Raw genomic sequence first — 21804 nt, forward strand, 5'->3', positions numbered from 1 at the left:
AGTAATATTGTGGTTGTGTTCCTGAAAATGGCAATTTTAGATGGAACCACATCAATGAAGCATTGATTTCCTCTATAAATCAATGTTTGAACCAGAGTTATGTTTTATGGGGCTTTAACAGAAAAAAATTAAAAGTTAGTGACTTGGTCAATGAAATAACAATTAATCTAAATACTTTCTCTGTCTCTCTCTATCTCTGTCTTGCTGTCTCCAATATAGTGCCCATGTCCACAGAGTTCCTGAGGTGGATTGAGGCTGGTAGCTATTAGAGCAGCATGAGGAACTGTGGGTTTTGACTGGGATGGGCTTGGTGGAGGGTGATTCCCACCGCAGTCTGATGGAGCATGGCTTCTCCCTTTCCCAGTGCATTTCCAACATCTGTGGGCTGCAGTCTGGCCTTCCCCTTGAATTGTGGTGTACATGGGAGAGGGGAGTTAACCAAGCCCAGTCATGGTCAGCACCCTCTCAGCTGGAGGACCCCTGTGGCTGGATGACTGGGAGGGGCAGGGCAGGGCAGCTCAATCATGGTCAAGCAAGTCCTAAGGCATTGTGTGGATGGCGAGGAGGTGGCACTTGCAGCTCCTCAGTTGGATTCGGGTGGTGGGATGGGGAATATTGTTGGAATGTTATACAAGGCAACAGATGCAACGTAACCAAGGGCAGGCAGCAAATCTAGTGGGTGGTCTTGTGGGTTGGACACCCTAGTGGAAACTTCAGGCTACAAACCAATGTGGGAGAGGTCAGAGGGTGGGCACTTTGAGTTGCCTCAAGTCTGAGAGGAGGCAAAGCCACAACAAGATACCAACTGGGTCAAGTACAACAGCAAACAACAAATTTCCCAATGCCCTTTGAGGTTTCAGACTCTAATATAAACAAGGACTCTGTTAGTGGCATTAGTTTGGAATCAAATCACTGACTCACAAGGATCATATAATAGCTCCAGATAATAAACAGTCAACTTTCTTCACTTTTTCACCCATGATCTTTGTTCCTTCATTGCTTGCTGATACTTTCCCGAAAGTATTTGTGACTCAGCTGGCACCTACTGCAAGTGATGTAGGTGAGAATGACAGTCACACACTAACTTCCTCCTGCATTATGGCTTTGGAGTTTTCTTAAAAAAACAGGCGCCGGATGAGCAGATGGGCATTGTTTTGCATATTGTTGTTAAAGTGAAAATGCATGTTGTATTTCATGGGGGAGTACAAATGGCTTTGAACCTGTTGATGCTGAAAATCATAATCACATATGTTCACTGTGCTAATCATTGTATAAACCAACACACCTCCATAAACTTTGAATAACAACAGAATTCCAAAGATCTTGTTTCCTTTAATAGTGACTGAGAGCTTTTATCTGGTGTGAATGAATACTTTTCTGGGGGCGGAATAACATTACATATATTTTGTGTATTGAGCTTTTACTTTTGCTCAGCCAGTTGTCACAAAGAAACTCATCAGCATATTTGAGTCTTCCACCTTAAAAATCTATGTTCTCCTTGTAGGATTTTAATTTGCTTCACACAGTGTGCACATCCTTTCCCTGAAGCAGCATTTTCCACTTGCCCTGACAGCTCAGATGATAAAGGTGTGACTCAGAGACTTCCCTTGTCTTTTGTAGGATCATCACTACTATTTAACCAGTCAAACCTCCATTTACAAGAGCAGATTACCATAAGTTTTCAAGTGCTTATTTACCATCAAATGCATTCGAGTATCCTTCATGAGTATTTGGAGCGGTGTGTGAGGAATCCTAGCCCTCTTGTAATATGATCCACACTTTCAAATTCTGTTAGACAACTAAGCTTACCAGTTGATCATTAACAATGACTCAAGATACAACACATCTGCTACAAATTAATTTTATTCCAGCTAATAGGTGTGTCTTCTTGGAGCTATCTTGGCACCAAAGAGACTCCACCTAATGCATGCCCCTTCCAGAAATAATCTAGAAATAAAAAAAGAAGCTGGTGGTATAAAACAAGCTAATGAAACTACTGGATTGCCATTCAAAAGATAGTGGTTCAATATCCTTTATGAAGGAATTTTGCTGTCTTATTTTATGTGGCTTGTTACAAACAGGTTAACTATCAACTGCTGTCTGAAGTAGTCTGGCAGCTTACTCCGTTGTATCTACCACAATGTATAATCACACTTTTCCAAGGCAGCGAGGAATGTGTAATAAATGCTAACCATGTCAGTGACACATGCTCAGAATGAATTTTAAAAAGTGGCTGCTTTACAATTAACAAGTATTTTTTTGAGTCCTTACTTTGTGACAATTATGTGAATTCGTGGACAGACCTGAATCCTCAAATCCAGTTTTCAAGGTGATGACCAGATTGCTGTACCAGGAGCACACTTTCATTTGTTGAAGAGTGCTGCAGTATTTGCAGAAGTATTTAATCTTAAACATATGTTTGAGGCCGCCATCTGACACCACGTCAATGAACAGAATGGCTAACTGCGGGCAGTCTCTCTTCTTTTGAGCGAGATTGTTTTAGTCCTCCTATTATCTCCTCTTGGATAAAGAAGCTAGAGTAGTTGGTCACGTTACTTTATAGTTTCTAGGTTTTTTGAGAGTCAGGTGATGTAACCCATGAACGTTGATAAACGTAGTATACAATAATTAAAAGTTTAGTCTGTATAGGTAGTAAGATAAAAGGAAAAGAGTACCGATGCTAGAAATCTGAAACAAAAACACAAAACTCTGGAGGAACTTCAATCTGGTTGCATTCTGTCGAGAGAGAAACAGTTAATATTTCAAGTCTGATATGACTTGGGAACATGGAAGAAGATTCATATTGTTGAAGAAAAGTATTATCAGTCTCAAAAGGTTAACTGTTTCTCACTCCACAGACACTGTCAGATTTGCTGAGCATCTCCAGTATTTTGTTTTTGTGACATGCTGTATGTGTGATCATCAGCCAACGTGCCATTTGCAGTTATTCTATTGGGGTTTATCCTGACATATCTGCAGAATGACCTCACCGGAAGTGGAGGCAAAGTGATATACAGTCCAGCAGAGTTCTCCCAGAAATTCGTAATTTGATGATGAACTGCACGAATATTTTCAGTCATACAAAACAAAGATACCACTTGTTGATAATATCTACCACCATCTTGACCTCATATTGCTTGTAAACTTGATCTGGTCTTGATTGGAAGAGAAGAATGCCATAGAAAATGTGAGAGTCCTTGTTCTCAACATTAGGCATTGTTTGTGTGAATGCGCATTATGACTTTGTGCTTTTGTCCTGCCTTTTCCCTGTCACTCTGAACATTATTTTAATTCAGAAAATTACCCTCTTGAATGCCTATAATGTACATGCTTCTGCGATGTTTCCAGGCCGTGTATTCTAGATATGTGCTAGTTGGCTGGAAGCTTTTCTTCACGTTTACTTCTTTTGCAAATACCTTCAAATCTGTGTTCTTTTGCTCTCACAACTGAAATTTCTTATCTGTGGAACTGTTCCAGTAAACCTTTTCCCGTACTTTCTCCAAGTGTTCATGCCCATTCTCAAGTGCGCTGCCTAGAACCATGCACAATACTGCAGCTGAGGCCTAACCCGTGTTTTGTACATGTTCAATATAACCTCCTTGTCCCTATTAGTAAAGCTTAGGATACTGTGTAATTTATTAAAGATGAATAGTTACCGAATTTACTGAGTGCCTAACAAACAGAGACTGTAGGAGAAACTCAGCAGGTCTGGTCATCTGTGCAGAAAGAAACACTTTCTTAAATCAATGCTATATGTACACCCTTAAGTTTCTTAAAGAACTGTTTCTGTCTCCACAGACGATACAAGGCCTCCTGAGTGTTTGTTTCAGATTTCCAGCATCTGCAGTGTTTTACCTTTTACTTAGTTCGTACCTGTCTTGTTTCCCCTCATTACACTTCTATCACCTTGCACTTTCAGCCACATTATCATCAAAACTACTTTGATCTGGAGGGCATTTGGCAATTCTAACATATGTAAATATAACAAATTAAAACATTTGAAATTCATCATACCATGTCAAGTAGTAAGACGCTTAGTGTTTAACTTAGTGTTATCACGTTTAAAAAAAAATCCACTTGCTTTTACACCTTCTTCAGAGCATGATGAGATATTCAGACTTTGTTAAGCTTCCAAAAATTTCTTCATCTATCCATGTTGAACTTTATGGGGTAATATTAGTCTGCTGCATTAGAGCAAATGAGGCAATAGTATTCCACTATTGACTTCAGTGGAAAATAAAATTGGTCAGGCAATGAACTATTGTCAATTTTGAGCTTTTGCTAAAGACCAGTTTACCTTTCTGTTTAACTGTGGACTGCACTATGAGACTGTGCACCACTTACCTCGTTCACTCCAATAGTGTTGAAATTTGATCATACTGCATTATCAAGGGAGTATCACTTATGTTCAAAGATGAAACAGTGCTATTATTGCAGTTCATTTCTCCTTGACTGCGCAGTTAAGTGTAAGTTGTATAAACGTTGGCTTTATAGGTTCTGTAATGCTAAAGTTATCCTTGAGTTTGAAGAAAATGTAACTAATTTCGCATCAGATTAGCTCATTGAGAAAATTGAACCCCTTCAAGTGTAAAAATTTATTCTTGATTTAGTAATTTTTAACCTGCACCCCTTGGTTTTTAAATTATTTACCTCACTGAGCAATTTACTTCAATCAGTCTTATTAATTCAGTTACAAAGAACCCGCATTTGCTGTCAAAATAACAAGAGTAATATCTCTTCCATTATTTACATTCTCTCCCCACACTACTTCTCCCTGTCCCCACTCTGCCTTGCCAAGTTTGTGTCTTGTTTGCTCTGTACTTGAAAGAGAGGACCAATTCTCTCCCTTTCACATGTTAATTTATACCATTCTACATCATCTTCTTTTCTCCACCACTGAGAGCCGCTTTGCCTTTAGCACTGGATGTCTGTCTCTGCTAAATTTTTTTTGGGAAAAAAAAACCCTTTCTAACACCTTTCAGTTCTGAAGAAGAGTTGTACAGCCTCTAAATGGTAACTGTCTCCACCTTTTCTCTCCGCAGATGCTGCCTACCCACTGTGTATCTCCAGCATTCTGAGTTTGCTTTAGATTTACGACATCCACAATATTTTGCCATTAGACTAATATCTCTTGTATCTGTAAAAGGTACAGCAGCTTCAGTTGAGGAAGAGGTGTGTAATTAAACATGAATATCCAAAAGTGTCAGCTTGAGTTAGGCTATTCCACTATTAGCTTTGTGAAAATTGTGGCTTTCCCTTTTCCTCCCTTTTGTTAGGAACTTGCTGTGTTTGACCATTAATGGACCTTAAGTGTTTATTATTTATGTATAAATATTAATCAGCCACCTTGACACAAAAAAAAGACTACTACAAATGCAGCATCAGATTCTGCAGGTTTTGAAATTTGCAGGGAGCTTTTAAAAACTCCTCAATGCAATTTTTTCATTTTGTTTCTCATTCTATACTTACTTGACAGTGAAGTTGTTCTCTTTAATTCACTTTCCTCAGTTCTGTTTATTTCCCAATACTTCAGTCCCATTAGTTAAGGATTTTTGGTTAACCATCTTCGTCAGTCTCTGACTGCCCTGTTTCCATCATTGTACTATTATCAGCTTGCATCTTTAGTGCCAAAAATATGTTTGGTTAAAGGATGCCCTGCTGCAACAAAATCCTGTCTATTTTCTCAAATATTTCAATTATTATACTTACATATATTAGATACAAAAAGAAATTAATCTATTTTCTTTGATGTTTCCTCACAAACTAAATTTCTGAGCACCCAAAATAACTGCTTTGTAAAATCTCCCAAGGATTATTTTTTAAAATAGGGAGAGGCTGAACAGGCTCAGTGGTTAGCACTGCTGCCTCACAGCGCCAGAGACCTGGGTTCAATTCCCGCCTCAGGCGACTGACTGTGTGGAGTTTGCATGTTCTCCCTGTGTCTGCGTGGGTTTCCTCCGGGTGCTCCGGTTTCCTCCCACAATCCAAAGATGTGCAGGTTAGGTGAATTGGCCATGCTAAATTGCCCATAGTGTTAGGTAAAGGGGTAAATGTAGGGGTATGGGTGGGTTGCGCTTCGGCGGGTCGGTGTGGACTTGTTGGGCCGAAAGGCCTGTTTCCACACTGTAAGTAATCTAATCTACTTTAGTTCAAATGTGACTCATGCCTCTTTCTGTTAGACAATCTGTTTCATTTTATATTTTTAATCTTGTGTGCTAATAGAATCAAGTACCAGAACCTGCTGGATTTTTCTGCAGCTAAATAATGTGGAAGCAGTGCTGAATTCATTCTGAATCTGTAATTCAGGTGTTTGTTACTCATGATATTCCAATTGTTAAAATCAATTTTCAGAAAATCACAATCTTTGAATCTACAATTTTCACAGTTAATAAATGTTTCTGTTTGCCAGCAATGCAGTGTCAAAAAAATGTTCCCGTGTGTTTTGGATACTTCTAGTTAGTGTATCTTCTATTTAGCATTCTTATGTCAAATTTGATGACTTTACATGCAATACCCATGTTGACATTTTAATATTTATGGTTGTGTGTGCGTTGCTCTGTCTGCTGACATGAAAGCTTTCAAGATTCATGACAGCCTTCAGGTGAAAACAAATGTGAATGGAAATTGTACTAGGGTGCTCAGACTACTTTAGCTCCATTTCAAAGTAAAATGTTCTGCTCTTACTTTAACAAAATACATTGGTTTAGTATTTATAAAGAGGGTAGATTTTACTGGTGGGGGCATGGGTGGTCTAACCTACTTCAAAAAAGACTGCCCAGCAGCAATAATACGCTAGGCCTGGACCTTAGCCTCTCAAGGAAAGGAAGTCCTGCTCTCAAGAGCTGCTACCCTATCTGATTGGCTGACAGTGGTAGCCACTGCTTGGCATAGAGGAAGTGCTAGGAAAAGACTGGTTGTTTTTGTTTAGGAAGGGATTGGGTAGTCTAAAGGGGAGGGAGGTTGAAGGAGGTTCTGGAGAGAGAATGGGAAGTGCAGAGCAGATGTAACTTTGTTTTGGGGAGGGGGTTGTCCCTGATGGACATAGGGCACAACCTTTTAGCCTGAGGTCCTGAAATACTGGGCTAGCTGTTGTGTTTTGTCTCTCAGTCAATATAGCTTTAAGATAAATGTTCATGATACTATCACAATATCCTAGACAGTGTTCCCTATAATTTTCTTTCCAACTACATACGTCTCTGAAGTCTGTGCTCAGCAGTGACTTCCAGAACTCAACACTGCAATTGGCGTGCAGATGCTGGTTGCTGTGTGGGAACTTTGCAGCAGCTGTGTGCACATGCAGCAGTGCAGCTTAAAGGTAACATTTGAGCCTAGCATATGACCTGAGGATATAAAGATCATATCGTTCATCTTATCTCAAGAATCACTTGAAGCATAACCCACTACTGGAAACCTGGAAATCAGTATATCTTAATTCATTAATGTTAGCAAAGGTACTGACATAGCTGTGATCACTGTAGTGGCATGGTAGCTCAGTGATTAGCACTACTGCCTCACAGCACCAGGGACCCAGGTTCGATTCCTGCCTCGGGCGACTGTCTGTGTGGAGTTTGTTGTTGGTTTCCTACAGGTGCTCTAGTTATCTCCCACAATCACAAAAGATGTGCAGTTTAGGTGATTTGGCCATTCTAAATTGCCCATATTGTTAGATGTATTCGTCAGGGGTAAATATAGGTTACAGGAATGGGTCAGGGTGGGTTACTCTTCAGAGGGTCGGTGTGAACTTGTTGGGCCGAAGGGCCTGTTTCCACACTGTAGGGATTCTAATGTTTGTGTCTATTCACAGAGGAACCTTGATTATCCAAACGAGATGGGCAAGCACTATTTCGTTTTGATAATTGATTATTCAGTCAATTAATTTTCTCTGGGGCTTGGAGTTTTCTGTAAAGTCTGCTCCCCGTTCAGGAGACTAGGCAGTAGCACAACACATGTGAGCCCTGCCCCCACAAGCCAGTCTGCGCCCGCCCCCCAAACCCCATCCGCCCCCACCCACCAGACGACACCCCGGTCCCCCCCCCCCCCGGCCGGGGCAGCCAGACTGTAAGACTGCTACTGCCTTTATGGGTAAGTCCCCAAATAGCGCGCGCACGCAGGCAGACACACACACACACACACTCATGCAAACAATTTTTTACTGCAACCTTTTGACAAGTTCCACTTCTGCCCTGTATGGGACAATGTTGGAGAAATTATCTGGGAAAAGGGGGTTTAGGGTACACCCCTGTGTAGAACTCCAGGGAGAGAGAGGGCGGGAGGTCAGTTATTTAGAGACGGTGTCTGGATTGTCCAGGACTGTTCTCAGCAGCATTTCAGTGAGCAGAGTTCGTTTTTGATCATTGAACTTGTAAACAAAAGACGTGAGCAGGGTTGAAACAGTTCTTTGACATAATGTTTCTATCGGGACCTTGAGCTGCCCTTCAGATAATCCGATATCTGGATAATTGATATTCAGTTAATCGAGGTTCCTCTGCATACTTGTAATAAATGACTCATAGACTTTTTACTATCACCATCTTTATATACAGCTTCTTATGTGGGATAACATAAATGTTGCCTATAACTTGCTGAAGGCTAAACATACATCATAGCTTCTTTTGTTCAGCCAAGTATTGGCCAATTAAAAGCATTAATACATCTAAGAGTGGTTAAGATTTCTGTCATCTTACCATTTGTCCACCCACTAATCTTGGTGATAGCTCAGGATTGGACAGGAAGATAATGAAATTGTTGTCCATTCTATTTTAAGATCCCAATACCCACAAATTACAAGTACATCAGTTGGTAAGGGGTAGGTAAAAATTCTCTTCACTAAATAATACCATTCAGGATAACTTGAAAAATTAGGGGACTTTTAACTTTTCTCCATCTGCGAATAGATACGAGGATGTGGTGTGGTGAGGGTGTTAGTCATTTGCTATTTGTCCCAATCTGACCAACTCTAATTTTAAAATTCCAATGAGGAGGACGGCAGACCAAAGAAATTAGTTGGGTTTTTCTTTTGATGTGCAGAATGATGTGTGATTATATAATCGGGATTTGAAGCAATTTTTACCTAAGTGGAGAGCAAAAGTTGCTTTCGTGTTAGGACAAAACATCTGGGCTGCACTGAGAGACTCTAAGTTTCTTTTAAGTTCAGTTGTATTTTCCCAAGGGTCAGTAGTGATAGGAATGCACTCCCTGGTTCTGCTCATTCAATTGTGATTCTCCACTCAAGCTGCTGCAATCCACCTGCATTTATGCATTGTCCACTTACCTGGATTCAGCAGCAAGCTGTTGAATGTTGCAAACCTTTCTCATTGGATAAGGGACGTGTTAATGAGACCCAACCATTGTAATCCATTGAAAATACGAGTTGAGTAGGCCAGCCAGCCTACTATCATGCTCCTATGGGAGATAAAATTAGCATATGAGAGTTGATTTGGGCACAGAAATATCTCTGCAGCGCAAGCTGAGTAAGTGGGAATTCCAAAAGAGAGACATGTAAATGCCACACCAGCATTTAATTTCATGCAATTAAGTGCAGCATGTTTACACAGGTAGTTTTCATTATAGTTATGTACATGGAAAGAAGAAAGTTCAGAAGTGAGTCAGTCATGAAATTGGAGGAATATTTTGTAGATAGGTGCACGTCAACTTTATTAAATTTACAATATATTTTCAAAAAGTCTCAATATTGATTTCTTGAAGTATATCATTTATAATTTGAATGAAAATTCTTGAACTATGGCTAATGAATAGCATTTATTTCATCCACAAATTCTTCATCAGTTAGAATCTGTTTATTTCTTTCCAGTAATAGGCAGTTTTCCCAAATGTGCCTCTGAGATTTATTTCTTTCAGTTTCTATACTGACCATCCTTAAGCCCATATTGGTTAATATTTGTGCACATTTATTTTGTACACCCATGCTCAATAAGAGTTTAATTTACCCATCACTCGGGCTCAAATCGAACCTAGACATAGTAGTAAAAGATCAATATTTACCTCTCCATGCACTTGGGTTCCTCTGTTTTCTATTACTAAATGCATTATCCATCCATTGCTGTTCTTTTTGCCTTGTATTCTGTAACTTCTTAGCTTAACAATCATTGAATATTTCTGAAAATTCATTGAAAAATATAAAACCAGTTTCCTTCATCCATGATATCCATTCGCGTTAACATTATTGGCTCGAGGGATGTGGGCATTACTGGCAAGACAGACATTTATTCTCCATCCCTGAGTTACCCTTGAGAAACTGCCATTTTGAACTGTTGCAGTGTGTATGTGCATCTGAAGTGTTGTTGGAAAATGAGTATAAGGATTAAATGCAGCAACAGGAAGGAATAGTAAAATAGTTCTGTGTCTAGATGATGTAGGGTTTGGAAGGAAACTGGCAGGTTGTGGTGTTCCCATACATCTGCTACCCTTGTTTTTCTAGGTGGTAGAGTTATTAGGTTTGAACAATGTTATCTATGGATGGTTTAGTGAGTTGATGCAGTATAGTTAGAAACACTACTGTTAGTATAGGCAGTTAATGTAGAAAATAGTAGTGTTGACTCCTGATCTGCTTTGCCTTGGATGGTGTCATGCTTTTTGCATGTTGCTGGAGCTGCATTCATTCTGATAAATGGAGAATATTCTATTGCAGTCCTGACTTGTAGACAGCAAAGCAGAGTTTGGCGATGAGTTAGTTGGAAACTTTCACCTGATTTACTCCTATAGTCATCCTCTTTACATGTTTTCATCAAATTCAGTTTCTGGTCAGTGGTAATAGGATGTTGATAGTGGAGGAGTCAGTGACGGTAGTTCCATTGAAAGTCACAGGCAGATGGGTCTTGTCTTCGAGGTAGTGCCTGGCATCTATGTGCTGCATGTGCTACTTGCCACTTATCATCCCGAACCTGAATGTCATCCAGGTCTTGATGTACAAGGAGACAGACAAACTCTTATTGTCACATATTTTAATCTTGGCTAATTAGTTAATGCCTACCTAAAAGCATATCAGAGGAATGTATTCACTTCCAGTTGGCAGAGATTGTAAATTGCTGACAATTTCCAATTGATTGTGTTTCAATCCATTTCCCTGCCAGGCAAAGGTAAGTCATAAAAATCCCAAATACCTGTTTAACTGCATATTCTTGAACAATTAATGAATTGTACTCTGGAAATAAAAAGTTAGTTATTAATGTTATGAAGTTTGATTTATTGATCAACCTTGAATAATTTCAGAAATATTTTGAAGTTGCGAGTTAATTATTAGCAATCCATTTGCTGCTAAATTGGGTAGAAAATCCAATTGAAATCCAGCAACCTTATTTCTGCTAGTGTCAAGACTCTCCTATTTTGAACTAAGAATTTTGGGGCTTATTTCTATTCTAATTTTTTAATATACCAAACCATAAGACAGGAATGGGGACATGATTTTAACATTCAAAGACATTTTATCAAGCTGCAATGTTACAGATATCACTAGTTCAGCTTCATTGCTCAACTTACTACTGAACCATGCTCCTGTTTTCTGTCCATTAACCCTAAATGCAATTTACCTTGTCAGAAAGGATAGGGATGAGGGTAACTGTCAATTTTCATTTTTTTCCCCCACTGTCTACACTGCATAGCAAGGTATTATGAATGCCAGTGTATGTACCACTTTGAGTCAGAACAACATGCCTGAATTGGTAGGCAGAATAAAAGTGAACAGTTCATTCAAAATAGCCAACATTTAAAATAAAGTGTGTGCAAATTGATCTGGACTCCGGATAATGGCACAACAGACCTAAAACTGATGTTGTGTGTCAGATCATTGTAAAAGTCCTGATGTATAGACCTACATGATAATTCTGTCAGAATTTTAAGACTTTTGATGGCCAATTCTGTCGGGCTTTTAGTAGAAGCGAAAGAGCACTGTGAGCTAATCTTATGTTTACTCATTAAACAATAAAGCATCCTGAAAATGAGCAACTTCTTCCATTTCATTGTTTTCACCTACAGTGCAAATTTCATAAGTTAGAAAAACGAAGCAGTTTAATGTTATGACATCAAACTGAATACTAGACTATGGGCAGAATTTTCTCTTCCTTGATGTGGTGTAATAACAAGAATGGTGGTAAAATAGAATGGGAGCAAAAAACTCAATATTTATATATTGTGAAAAAATTTTCTAAGGTTCATATCAAGCCATAAATATTGACTTTAGAATCTTGCCAGTGACTACCTTACTTGCATGTATTTGCATCTTATTAAAACCTCAACTTGCTTTATTTTTCTCTCACTTTCTATATTTTGGTCCTTCAAGAAACCAGACGATGCATCTTCCTGACAGGAAAATTGGAACAGGTAGTTGCTGACTCAGGCTTACCTCATGATTGTGTTCAGGGTTGAACATGATAGAGTCGATAGCTAGAGACTATTTCCCAGGGCAGAAATGACTAACACAAGTTTTAAGCTGGTTGGAGGAAAGTATAGAGGGGATGTCAGAGAGTTGTGAGAGCATGGGATGCGTTGCCAGCAGCAGTTGTGGAGGCAGGGTCATTGGGGACATTTAAGAGACTGCTGGATATGCATATGGTCACAGAAATTTGAGGGTGCATACATGAGGATCAGTGGTCGGCACAACATCGTGGGCTGAAGGGCCTGTTCTGTGCTGTACTGTTCTATGTTCTAAGGTACCTTTTGTAATCTTATGCAACTTATGGCTCACAACTTCCTCTCTTTTTTTAATGTTCACTTACTTGGAGGCTGTCAACCTCTATATACTTAACATCAGTTTCTTAGCTGAAGCTCAGTGTTGCTATCTCTAACTTACAGGCCGCCGGCATTTGTGTGGACCACATTGGTTCCTTAGCATATTCGGTCCTTACTGATTGATTGCACGCTGCCAACCTCTGTGGTTTACATTGCTTTTTAATTGTGAGGAAGAGGCAGGTAGCCTCAGGTGGGGAGCACTGAACATTTAATTTATCAGTCAGATGGGGCGGGGGGGGGACATGTTGCTGTAAGGCATTGTCATGCATCAACATCAATGTCAGTCTGATAGAATGTGCCAAACGGTTTACAAGGCAAGCATTCCACACATTGTAAATAGTGTGGAACTTCATGGGGAATTGTTTTGGGCTGGAATTCCAAAAGGTGAGGAGCAGCAGGTAGGGTGGCACTTTGGCTCAGGTTTATCATTGAAGCCTCAGAGCACTAGGGACATAGTTGCCCAAGGGTGAAATTGAACCTGTGCAAACTCCACACAGACAGTCGTCTTGTGTCTGTGTGGGTTTCCTCCCACAATCCAAAGATGGTGCAGGTTAGGTGGATTGACCATGCTAAAAAACCCAGTGTCCAGGAATGTGAAGGTTAGGTGGATTATCTATGGGTTACAGGGTTGAGATTGGGGGGGTGGGTCTGGGTGGGATGTTCTTCAGAGGGTCGGTGTGGACTTGATGGGCTGAATGACCTGCTTCCACACTGTACGGGTTCTAATGAGAGGTTCAATGAGGTTGCAGTAATTTTGGCTTTGTGGATGTCGGAGATGTTAACAGTAGCATGGGAGCTTCCAAAATCATGAACTCCGGAAGTAAAGTGGGAATGTTACTAGTTATGCGAATGTAAATTTCAATTATAGTCATCTGTCAAGACTTCATCTGGGTGACCGGGACAGCAACACTTAGTCGACATGAAGTTTAGAGACAATTCTTGCATAATGGACAGTCATGCTGAAATGGATCTTTGTCCTCTTGGATCAAACACCAAGGTTGCAAAAAGTACTCAAAATGGTGAAATGGCATGAAAGTGAGTGGGTGGGTCAGTTAGCTTTTTAACTTTTGGATGGAGTAAAACTCTTGAGATTGAAGGTCCTGCCCTGGGCAAATTCAGTAATCGTGCCTCTACTGATTCAGTAATGTCACCCAATTTGCATTTTACAGCTAGGTCATTCATTGTACGCATTAACCCTGTTATATCAGCGAAGCAACAAATGCAAAGAAGACACTTAAAAGTGGAATTTGATGCTAACAATTCATAATCACATTGAATATTAAGCTCTGGAATACGAGGCATCACGGTTGCCACACTCCACCATAAGTATGCAAGAACATGAGCTGTGATGTGATGGAACCCTTCTCTTCATGAGGGGAAGGGCATAGCTGTGATGGCAAACTATTCTGGTGAATTACTGGCAGATTTCTACTCTTAACGTATCATCAAACTTTTAGTAATGCGTTGTATAATTGGATAAGGTCAATTACATCTGAGTTCCTAATAGAGTTAGGGCTATCACCTCCTGTGGAAACCTCCTTTCCATTGTGTGTGAGGGTGTGATATAATGCTCGTCTGGATGTAAGTTTGCTTGCTGAGCTGGAAGGTTCATTTTCAGATGTTTCATCACCATACTAGGTGACATCATCAGTGAGCCTCTGGTGAAGCACTGGTGTTGTTACCTGGTTTCTATTTTTTTTTGGGTTTGTGAAAAGGACAGGAAATCGCATCACCACAGGAAATGACATTTCCTGTGGTGATGCTATTTCCTGTCCTTTTCATCACCCCAAGGAAACCTAAACACGCAAATAGAAAGCAGGTCACAACACTAGTACTTCACCAGAAGCTCACTGATGATGTTACCTAGTATGGTGATGAAACGTCTGAAAACAAACCTTTCAGCTCAGCAAACAAATTTACATCCAGAAACACAATATGAACTGCAGATCTTCTCAAAACTAAATAATGATTCTCTGTTATGAACATGAGGCCTATGTAGTTTATTCAATTACATTATTATCTTCCTAGTATTCCCCATGGAGAAGTTGCTCACTGTGCTCAAATGGAGATCACAGCCACTGGATTCATTGTGGCCTTGACACAGCTCCGAAGACAATATAGAAGGAGACAATGACTACAATTTTGAAACCCAGTCCCACAAGAATAGCAACCACTAGCAATAGCCGCACAGCCTACATGCGGGAAAGTAGTGAATAAGGATCCAGCTGGTGGCCAGGAGAACGAAAACACTCTATATCTACAGGGCTCACTGTCATTTTCTTCAGCTGTCAGAAAGATCAGGCAGGAGGCTGGAAGAACACAGCAAGCCAGGCAGCATCAGAAAGTGGAAATGTCAACGGTCTGTGTAACCCTTCTTCAGGACTGAAGAAGGGTTCCACCCTAAACGCTGACTACTTCAACTCCTGATGCAGTCAGGCTTACTGTGTTTTTCCAGCCTCTTGCCTGACCACTTTGGATTCCAATATCTGTGGGGTTTTTTTGTCTCTGAAAGATCAGGCAGGCAACAATTAAGAATGTCTTGCCTCAACATTACTAAACCATATGATGAATTAGAGGAAAATGTGCTTAGAAGGACTGGATGGCAATTCTGTAACACTACGTATACAGGTCACACCTGCCATGAGTTGCTTCAAAGAGCAACTGAGGACCTTTGTGGCATTTCCCAACCATAAACACAGAGGATATTTCACCGATATCATTTTCCTCCAAGGACACCCTTCATTTCCACCCTCTGTGATGATGAGAGGCCGATAGTTTAGGCAGTCGGATGTAGATGAAATGAGGAAACGACAGCAAACTTTTGAATATGAAAGTGAGGCTGAGGATGAGAAAGTTGACTGGGAGAACCACCAAAGAGAGTACGACTGAGCAATACACCATAGAGAATCAGATTGAAGTCCACTGTAGTGGCAGTAAACAATTGCATAAAAGTTAAAAATACATAAAAATAGGCTCTGTGTATATAAAAAAAACCCGCCTGTTTTGGCTGGGAGGTAACTGCATGATCTTGATTATCTGTGGGAACCATTCTTTTAAGTAATTAACACAGACCTACCTGGGGTTGTTTTGAACTTCTTTTCTGCACAATGGATTGTCTGGAAAAGCACTGAAAGTACTACAAAATGGTGATACAGCATGTAACCAAAATAGCTTGCGGCAGCATGATGGCGCAGTGGTTAGCACTGCTGCCTCATAGCGCCAAGGACCGGGTTCAATTCCAGCCTCGGGCGATTGTGTGGAGATTGCACATTCTCCCCGTGTCTGTGTGGGTTTCCTCTGGGTGCTCTGGTTTCCTCCCACAGACCAAAGAATTGCAGGTTAGGCGGATTGGCCATGCTAAGTTGACCATTGTATCCAGAGATCTGCACATTAGGTGAGATAGCCATGGGAAATGTAGAGTGACACGGATGTGGTTGGTCTGGGTGGGATACTCTTTTTGGAGGCTTGGTGTGGGCTGAATGGTCTGCTTTCACACTATAGACATTCTACATTAATATCAGGGACTTCTTCTCACTCATTAAACTTTGTCTCACTTTTTGGAATTTCCCCCAGGATTGAAGTTTGTGAGATCAGTGCCATTGAATCTGACATAAAGACCATATATATAAGTTCCTGCCATTCAAAGTCTCCCGAGTGATGACAAGGCAATGATAGTCATTAAGGAGGAGAAAGTGATGACTGCAGATGCTGGAGATCAGAGCTGAAAATGTGTTGCTGGAAAAACACAGCAGGTCAGGCAGCATTCAAAGAGCAGGAGAATCGACGTTTCGGTAATGAAGAAGGGCTCATGCCTGAAATGTCGATTCTCCTGCTCTTTGGATGCTGCCTGACCTGCTGCGCTTTTCCAATGATACTCATTAGTTAGCTTAAACTACTTTATATGTATGCAAATAAGTTTGCCTAATAGTTTATGTGTATATTTATTAGATTAGGCGAATAAATTAGCAATATATTGAAGCTCACATGTCTTTAATTGTTTTGATCAGACATTAAAAAACCCATTAGGTACTTCCAGCTTAGCAATATACCCACTACAAGGATGAATGAGCTGAGTTTGGATTAATTGTTTAAGATTCTGATGGTAATCTGACCAATCACCCCTGTTTGTTCCAAAAGACATCATTTTGCAGCCTTTGACCTTTGCTGTTGATGAATAAATGTCTCATTATCTACGTGCTATCTTTGGACAATCCTTGTTTAAAATATCTACACACATAATCTTTTAATGACAATTAAGAACAAAGTTGTCAGTGAATATGTGCACCAGCCTGCTCATGAGGATAAGGCCAGTGACTCTTAAGGCAGTTAAGCCTCTAATGACAGATAATTGGTTGAGACAGATCCTGAGGAATCTCCGTATGATGTTTCCATTGTTAGTCACCCTTCACTGTTTCAGAGTATTTGTGGTTGCTAAGTTTCCTGAAATGCATTCTCACAGTATTGAACCTGTGAGAAATTTGCACCGCAATTGTTAGAAAACGAATGTACAATGAGAGGAACTGCTCATTATACATCTCCCAATGTTTAATGGCAGAGCTGTCCCTTGCAATGCTGATAAATAGAAAGACCCTTTCCCTGCAGAAAGATGTGGAATCATGGCTGATTCTATACTCTCACTCTTAAGGTGGATAGAAGTGTGGAATGATGTATGCAGGCCAGACCGAAGCATGTTTTCTGCATGTTGTGTTTAGACTTGGTGGTCTCCATACTTAAGAGCAATATAGTCATTAGTGTCAAGGATGTCTGATGTTTGAGGATATCTGCAGCTATACAGCAAACTATTATAGGGGTCTGAGTAACTCCAGCAACAGAGAGATTTGTAGCAGAATCAGACGACAAGTCCAGCAAAGTTGATCTCAACATTAGGAGCAACTTGATGCATCTTTTTGCTGAGCAGCAAGATACCAACTATGACATTTTTTGCTTTGTTAATTGCCTTATTAACGACCCAACATACCTCATTCATATTTTGCTTCACATCTTACCAAAACGTCAAACAAGCAAGACGTCGAGAAATCTCAATTTGGAAGTCAGAGTAGATACTGGTGACATCAGCTTCCTACTGGCTGTTCAGGTCCAATTAACATCTGGGAGCATGATCCAAGGGCTCCAGCCGCATGCACCCCTCATTCATTGACATTGGCACCTTGCAATTGCTAACTGTTCACTACCAGAGTGGTTAGTGCTGATGAAGGAGGGAAATGAGGTGTTCCGATTGCGTAGGAAGTGTAGACGGTAGGAGGGTTAGTAGTGCAGAGGATATTTGGTCATGCTATTGTGATAATGTGAGTTGTCATCCATGAGCCATGTGATATTTGTGTGAGCAGTGGTTGAGTTAGATTGTGTTGGAAACATAAGTTGGAAAAGTGATCTGTTAATAAGGACTGCCATTGTCCCCTCCAATGCCTGCCATTGCTGCCTCTGAAGCAGTGAGTGGCTGGCTTTACTGGCATCACACTCCGCAGTGCAAGGGGCAGGATCCGAGCCTGCAGCATTTGATGTAGTGAGCAGCTGAAGGGTGCCAGAGGTATGGAAGGCAGAAGGTCCCACAGTGTCTAACACCAATATTTCCCCTTAGCTGCATGACTGTGCGCCCACAGCACTGCTTCAATTGTCCATATATGGCGATCAGGGCGAACTCCGCCCCTTCAATCGCCACCAGGACAGAACCCCACTGGTCCTCACCTACCACCCCACCAACCTCCAGATACTCGTACCATCCTTCCTCATTTCTGCCACCTCCAAACAGACTCCACCACCAAGGATATATTTCCCTCCCCTCCCCTATCAGGGTTCCGGAAAGAACACTCCCTCCGGGACTCCCTCGTCAGGTCCACATTCCCCACCAACCCAACCTCCACTCCCGGCACCTTACCCTGCAACTGCAAGAAATGCAAAACTTGCGCCCACACCTCCCCCCTCACTTGGCTTCCTCCATCGCCAGACCATGGTAACACGACGCCTGGAGGAAGAGCGCCTCATCTTCAGCCTAGGAACCCTCCAACCACACGGGATGAATGCAGATTTCTCCAGCTCCCTCAGTTTCTCCCCACCCCCCACCTTATCTCAGTCCCAACCTTTGCACTCAGCACCGCCTTCTTGACCTGCAATCTTCTTCCCGACCTCTCCGGCCTATCAGCCTCCCCTTAACCTCCTTCCACCTATCGCATTCCCAACACCCCTCCCCCAACTCCCTCCTCCCTACCTTTTATCTTAGCCTGCTTGGCACACCCTCCTCATTCCTGAAGAAGGGCTGATGCCCGAAACGTCAATTCTCGTGCTCCTTGGATGCTGCCTGACCTGCTGTGCTTTTCCAGCAACACATTTTTCAGATCAGGTCAGTGTTGACTTCCAGTTCTGGAAGTCGCTGCTGTGCACAGACAATGCGTAGAAGTCTACACACAAGAAAATAAAACGGGTAGAGCAATAGCTAGCACTTCTGCCTCTCTGGCTGCACCGTTGCCAGGGATAGTTGACCAAGAGCTAAGTTGTATCACTCAAAAAGGTGAAAAGCAGATTTCCAAAAAAAAACATTTTCACTACAAATGGGAAAAATCAGCCCACTGTATAAGGTTGGATGACTGAAATATCTCTCAATGTAAACTCACGTGCTGAGTTAAGGGAGCTCAATGCAAACTACCCTTAGCAAATTGCAGATTTAAGGTTTTAAGTACTCAGCAAAATTATCAGTTTTCCCTATTTGTGTCAGTAGACAGGGTTTTGAATGAGTGATTGTTTAAAATCAAATCATTGGCTGGTTGTAGTAACTTGTAGGGAAGAATGGATTAATATGTAGTACAAAATGGGCCAGAGGATCAATCATATGCTTTGTTGCTGCCGTATAAATGGTTTTGTGTCAGTGAGGTTGTTTTTACTATCTGTGTGTAGATGAAGACAGATTGGGTGCAGTGAAGTGTGACTGACACAGACGAACCTGGTGGTGTAATTATCAGAGGAATGTTTAAATTCTATCATCTCAGACAATATTTTTAACACCTAGTCTCTTGTCTCACATTAAATTATTCTGTACTTGCTTGACTTGTATGGTATGATAAGTTATGCAGTTATTTTTCTGTCTTCACTTGCATGCACTGAACAATTGCTTCACTATGACGGACTCCCTCAGCAAAGTAGCAAATTGAGGGTAGGGTTTTGGTTCATAAGCCCCAAGATGTTTTCTAATCAACCTTTGATTAATCAGACATTTTATGACACATCTGCAGCACGTGGGAATTGAACCTGGGCTTCTGGGTCCAGAGGTAAGGATATTACCACTGTACCATAAGGGCCTCTTCAATGACCCCAATTCCAGGGTCAAATCCGGTTCAATCACTTAACAGTGATTTTCCTTGACATAGCCAATTAATAGTCTAGTGAAATGTTCAGTGTTAAATGAAGGATTTTGAGTGAACTCTTGAAGCAGGAGGACAATAGATGACTTTAAGAGAGCGCTGTGGCACAGTGGTGGTATCGCTAATTCTAGGCCAGAAGATCTGGGTTCATGTCCGACCTGCCCCCAGACATTGTAACTTGTCTGAACAGGCAGATTAACAAATATCTAGAAGGCTCTCCAGCATGGAAAGAACTGCAACCAGCCATTGCAGATTAGAGACAATGAGCTGGACGTATCTTCCCAGCAGCTTTAAAAACATTGAAATAAAATATTGGTTACAGCTGCCAGCCCCCATTGAGGAGGTGGAATATTGTGGTGGCTGGCAGCACCTGGGATCAAGTAGATGAAAGGGCCTTGAAGTCTGCTAGTGTAACAGTAGGCTGACACCAAAATTTTGGCCTTCACAGGCTGACTGGAAAATTTCAATTGGGCTTTCATAATTAGGCATTATTAAACCTGTGGATTTCATCTTTTGGGTGTCTACTACTGATAGCCCTTCTAATGTATCGTGGAAGTGGAGAGAAATCCATCTGTGAAGGTGCTGGTGGAGGGGCTGGATGGTATTAGCAAACTGATATTTTAGGCAACAGTGTAAAATTAAGTGGATGCCTACCTCCCATTTTTACCTTCATATCATCTGAAATTTAAGTCCTGTCGGTTCACACTTTAGTAGGTTTTTGATGTTGAATGCAGCCAATGGAAGAAAGTATACTGAATCCTTATCAGCTGTACTGCTTTCATTGAAAAGCACTTTGAGTACTTTTAATAGGAAAATTCAGGTGACTTATGTTAGTTATAATTGCCACAACCTCACTCTGCATTGTAATAATTTTGGTCAATCTGTTTTATTATCAAATTAAACATGACTCGTGAGAGCAAGGCAAACTGCACTGATGACCTTTTCTGAATGGTGTACCATGAATTCTTTTTAAGTTTGTTACATTTTTTGTTGTATGTCCAAGCATTCAAAGAGTTGACTGTTTTCGCATTTCAGCAAGTAAAGTTGTCCCAGTTGAATATAAGCGCATTACTGACTGTTTGCGGCTGCATTGTACGTTTACTGTTTACTACATTTGGTATTACTTGTCATCTTTAATTTGTGCTTAGTTACATTCTCCAAGGCTTTAACAATGCCATATTTCCTACTGACAACAGATGATGTCTGGAAAGCATTGTTATTCATCATGCTGTGATAAAAATGCTAATCTTATGTGGAAAACATTCAAAGTTACCTTAGAAATATGGAAGGTTGTAAATAGTTCATGAGGTAAAATTAATGTAGATTGAAGGTCACCAAAGTAAGTTTACTGCTGGGATGGCAGCAATTGATATGATTAATACTAATCAAACCCAGTGGTACAGTAGAATTAATCCATCTCCCACTAGCCAGTGAAATAATTGACAGCTCAAACTATGACTGCACACATAACTATCTATTATTGCACAGTATTTTGTGCTTTAGATTAGTACTTTGAATTATTTAAGTAGCAATATATTGAATCTATTGAGAATATCAAGTTTTGCTTTCTTGCTGATAACAATTTTGCGGTGGTTTTGATTTTATTTGTTTTATATATGGTGCTTTTTTTTCCTTTATTCAAAAGTAATCAGCTATGTTTGAGGATATTGTCAGGCTTCCCAAGAGT

General features: G+C 40.7%; 1 protein-coding gene across 1 annotated transcript in view; it reads left to right on the forward strand.

Moving 5' to 3' along the window:
- The window catches only part of tll1 (tolloid-like 1), a 379020-nt gene that overhangs the window by 203620 nt on the left and 153596 nt on the right, over nucleotides 1–21804 (forward strand). The window lies entirely within an intron of this gene.

The sequence above is a fragment of the Hemiscyllium ocellatum genome, chromosome 1 (genome assembly GCF_020745735.1).
Source record: "Hemiscyllium ocellatum isolate sHemOce1 chromosome 1, sHemOce1.pat.X.cur, whole genome shotgun sequence".
Lineage (NCBI taxonomy): Eukaryota > Metazoa > Chordata > Chondrichthyes > Orectolobiformes > Hemiscylliidae > Hemiscyllium > Hemiscyllium ocellatum.